Genomic DNA, 5533 nt, shown 5'->3' on the forward strand with positions numbered 1-5533 from the left:
TAATATTTCATCCACAAATGTTGGAGACATTGCGTCCCCTTTGTCAACAGCCCCTTTTAGTCACATACCCTTATAGCTTGCTGGAAACTTGCTTTTTCACTTCAGTCTCTCATTTTGAACACTTATTTGCACCTATCTGTCCGGCCTGCCCTCATTGTATTCATCTAAATCTAATTAAATAGTATATTAAACATAAACTATTCTCAGGTGCTTTTGACTACATGTATGTTTTGCTTTCCTCTTTTAGATCAGAAGCTAAGACAAGTCAGTTAATATGTCACCTCTGGTCATTTAACACCTATGCTGAGGCTGCATATTACAATTTGTTCCTTCACTTAATATTTATTGGTACCCTGCAATGTGCCAGACACTGGGTTAGATGCTGGGGACAGAAAGAAAACATGATTCTTGATTGACGTATTATTGAGAGGGAAAGAGACTTTTAAATTCCTTTTGTACTCCACATCCTGTGTAGTACAGTATTAGAGATAAAAGGGATTGCTACCCTCAGGAACATCCCTCCTATAGACCAGAAGCAGACATATAAGTTAACATTTCCAACATAACGTGATTTGTTGGAGGTTGAAGGTAGTCTTCGAAGGCTGATGGGCACAGACGAGGAGTTTCTGTGTGTGTTGGTCTCCAGGAGTAAATCACCTTGAGCCAAGGGCTAAGCAGCAGTGTTGAGACATCTAGTCAATGTTCCCAGCTTCTATCATCCCTTTGCCTTTACTGATACTGGTGTTAAACCAATCCCTTCTGCATTTGCCACGTGTTGAGTAACATCTATGGCCTTTAGAAATCTACCCTAAGAGGTTAATCCTTTACCTATCTCTTGCTACATACAAGTACAGTGGAGCAAAGACATAGCTGAGGCTACAAGAGCTGCACCTAGCACTTTGTCATTTCTGATGACCTATGTGACTCGAAAAACCTCTTGCTCTCTCTTGCTCATATGATAAGTTTACTCTTTACTTTTTCCATCTGGTTAAGTATTATTGTACAACAAGACTCAGATGGAGGGGAAAATTTCTTCACGTCTCAGGGCAGAGGAAATAGTTACTTTGGTATATGTCTATAGCAATGTGGACAGACCCTAAACTTAATTATCTTTATTCCACAAACTAGGAGCTACTTGAGAGCAGAAATAATGTCTAGTCCATCTTTGATCCTTCTCACCATCACTTAACCCAGTATTTGGCCCATAGTCGGCACTCAGTAACTATTTGTGTCATGAAGACAAGTCTGCCATCAGCCATTCCCATATAAAACTGACACTACAGTTCTACCCAAAAGCACCATTTTCCTTGTTAAATGTAATCCATATTTTCAATACATCATGACTTACATGATTTGATCCCAAACTACTTCTGTCATTTGATTTCCTATCTCTCTTCCTCTCATTCATTGCTCTCCAATAACCCTGTGAGGTAGGTAACATATTTCCTGCATTTTATAAATAAGAAATTGAACCTCAGTAAAGTCATTTATTTGTTTGTGTTCATCCCTCCAGGCAGCAGCAGAACAAGCACTTGCTTTCTCATGTTTTGCCTTTCAGTCTGGGGCACTTTCCACTACACTATAGCTACCCTTGACTCGTGCTTTCATCTGTTCAAAGGTGGGGCATTTTGGTGTTAGTTAAGATCCCTTTTAAATCATGAAGTCTTAAATTTACTTATTTATTTATTTTTGGCTGTGTCGGGTCTTTTTTGCTGCGCACGGGCTTTCTCTAGTTGCGGCAAGTGGGGGCTACTCTTCGTTGTGGTGAGTGGGCTTCTCATTGCAGTGGCTTCTCATTGCAGTGGCGGAGCACGGTCTCTAGGCGTGCGGGCCTCAGTAGTTGTGGCCCATGGGCTCAGTAGTTGTGGCTTCCAGGCTGTAGAGCACATGCTCAGTAGTTGTGGCGCACAGGCTTAGTTGCTCTGCGGCATGTGGGATCTTCCTGGACCAGGGTTCAAACCCGTGTCCCCTGCATTGGCAGGCGGATTCTTAACCACTGTGCCACCAGGGAAGTCCCTTAAATCATGAAGTCTTATAAAAGCACTCTAATCCACAGAGACTACACTACATTCTAAAGTAAGTAATGAGCATCTAGGTCACTAGAAATCACTTACTTTTCCTAAAGTCTCCCCTAGGTTTGCATTTATTTTTACAGAAATTTATTCTTAAATAATCTTCCATATGCTTATACTGTCTCTCTCAAACTGTGTGAGAAACAAAGGGTGTATATGTATAGGGTTTAGCACATTGTTTGGAATTTAGTAGGTGCTAGTCTGAGATTATCTCAAGTACCAACCCTCATTTACAATTGGCCTATGAGTCATGTTTGGAACCCTGAAGACTTAGAATGGTGTGACATGCAACTAACTGATGGATAAACAATGAGATTAGGGCAGGAGATGGGATGAGGTAGAAAGGTCCAAGATATTGATGTCAAATTTCCACTTTCTTTATAATAAATCTATTTTCTGCACCATTAAACCTGTATGCCGGAGGTTAAGGAGAAAATATTTTCTTTTATAGCAGAATCCTGAAGTGATAAATATGACCTACACTTGACTTTGGGAAATTCCTCCCTTTGTTTCTAATCTCTAGTATCAAGCTACACATATAGTGACAATTAGAAGACCCTCCCACCCTGATTCTTATATACAAATTATCAAGATATATCTTGATTTAAAGAAAGGTTTTCATTATAAAAGATTAATGTTCACTGTAGAAAATTTAAAAACAAAGAGAGGCTGTAAGAGTAAAATGAAAACTGACCCACAGTCACAACACCCAGAAACAATCACTGTTGGCATTTGGTGCTAGTATTTCTACTAAGCAAATGTACAAATTTTTTGTTTCTTTTTTTATGGGATCATAAAGTTTATACTATTGGGAAACTAGCTTGTTTCAGTTAACAGTGTACCATGAACATTTTTCCATGTCATTAAGTATTCTACAATATCATTTTAATGACTACATGAATACCTTTTTATGTATTGCAGGAACATAATAAACCAAACCACTATTATTAAATAGTTAGGCTTTATCTAATATTTTGTTTTGTTATTAAAAACAATGTGTAAACTTTAACAGGTTTTATGGCTTCTCTGGCCCTCAGTTTTCTCATTTATCAAATGGAGATAGTAATAGTACCAGTTCAGAGGGTTATATAAGGGATTAAATGAGCTAATTTATGGAAAATCACAAGAGGTCAGTGATTATTAACCATCATTCTTATGTTGTCATAAACAATGTGCAGTAATTTCTTTGTACAAATTTTTTTGTGCACTCTGATTTCTTTGGAATTTCTAAGTTAATGGTATTATAGTTTTATGCCTTTTGATACATAATGGAAAACTCACTTTCCCAAAAATGTTGTGATGTACATACCCATCAGCAAGTGTGAAAGTATCTATTTCTCTATGTTTTCACTAACCTGGTTCTTGGAATTATTTACTCTTCTCTGGCATGATGGATGTAAAACAATTATCTCTCTGCTATTTTAATTCACATTCCTCTGTGGAAGAACATTCTTACATTGGTTTACGTATCATTTCTAATTCTTCATTTATGAATTCTCATTACTGTCCTTTAGCCAGTTTTCTAAAGAGCTTTTTATCATTGCTTTTATTGAGTTGCAAAATATGTTTATATATTCAAGGTAACAACGTGTAATTTTTTATATAATAATTTTATTTGTTTTCGAAATCTTACAATTTTATTTGTTTTTGAAATTTGATTATATACACCCTTTCACATCCATGCAGGAGGCATACATTTTTATGTAACTATATTCATAAATCTTCCTTCTTTTGGAGTCATGTTTATAAAGTTCTTTCCCATTCTAAGACTATGTAAATATTCAACTATATATTTTCTTTTAGAACTGGCACTGATTCAATTTCTATTTATCATTTTAATCAGTTTATGGTGCAACATAGACATATGTCTTTTTTTTCACAAATAGTAAACTGATGAGTTTAATATTCAAGAATTTTGTAGTTATTTGAAACGATACTTTTTATTATCTTTTTCTGTCTGGATATTTTTTTAACTAATAATATGCTCTGTATTGTTTTAGACCTGGTAATATGTTAATAAAATGTTTCTTGGCAATTTTTAGTTTTTCAAAATTATTCTTTTAGCTGTACTTTTAACTCTGAAATGGTGTTAAGTATTATTGAACTGCATTAAATTTTAAATTAATAATAAAATGTGAAGTCTTTTCAGTGTTGTTTCCTAATTCAAAAATGTCAAAATCTCTCAGTTAATATATGTCAATATATAGTATATATCTTATTATATAAAATATTCCGATAATATTCTGTGGTGCACTTGATATTGACACTATGTATTTCTTAAGTTTAGTCATAGATATTTTATAAATTTTATCATAAACAAATGTTTTCTTATATTGATGTAAGCAATAACTAGTTACAAACACAAAAAGAAAACCATTTCTCATGTATAATTTTTCCTTCACTATTTTCCAAATTATTGTCATTTCATATTTTTTCAGAAATGTTTGGAAAGTTTTATTTACATGTTTTATTTTCACTTTTAACCAACATCAAAAAACAAGTTATTTTATCTTGCTGTTCCAGTCATGGAAATCACTTCAGAAAGGATATGGCCTATGCATTTGCAGCTGAGATGTGTATGCCCTGCCAGGCATTTCTTTTTGTTTCTTAGAACATTTTAGTTGAATTTCTTGGCCATTGCAGGAAGAAAATCACATAACCTAAAAAGATTTATTGTATTCCAATTTACAATTTATACACATTATATAGTTTTCTTAGTTTATTGCACTGGATAGAAAGTCCAATCTTTTTATTCATTAAAAGCTCATGTCACCCTATATGCTGAAAAATATTTATATAGTTAGAAAGTCTGTAGAACCTCAGTACTACCACCTTACACTTAGCTCCTTTCAGTTTTCAAAAATCCTTTAACATCTTTTATCTCTTTTTACTTAACAAGTATGTGATGTGGGAACAAGTATGTGATTATATTTTTCTCATCTAGAATATGGAAAAAATACCTTGGATTTTATACAACTTATCCAAGGGACTACAGTCATTAATTTTAAAAAAGAGGAATAACATTCAAGTTTCCCAGTTTCTAGGCTAGGGCTCTTTTCAAAATAACAATTCTGCTAGCTGCCTCCTCTTGTGTAAATCATTTGGGAAATCTTCTGATTTTGGATGTAATAAAAATATTTTTGAATATATAGACATTTGCTTTATATGACATCTTATTTGTTATTTAGTAAATAACATGCATTTGTATTTCACTGAACATGTAAAACAGCTGAATTACCACGAGTTAACATCAATTCAGAAAGTACTGTTATGGACCAATCCCTTAGGTACTGGGATATAAGAACTGAGAAGACACAACCGATGTATTAGTCAGAATAGACTAGGTTTTGCTGTGATTAATAAAATAATAAAAAAATATTTCTATTTATTTGAGATTTATTAAAAAATCTCAAATCTTTGTGGCTTAAAATTTTATTTCTCTCAAACTACATGACCCATTT

Source organism: Neophocaena asiaeorientalis, unplaced genomic scaffold (genome assembly GCF_003031525.2).
Source record: "Neophocaena asiaeorientalis asiaeorientalis breed wild unplaced genomic scaffold, Neophocaena_asiaeorientalis_V1.1 scaffold705, whole genome shotgun sequence".
NCBI classification, from domain to species: Eukaryota; Metazoa; Chordata; class Mammalia; order Artiodactyla; family Phocoenidae; genus Neophocaena; species Neophocaena asiaeorientalis.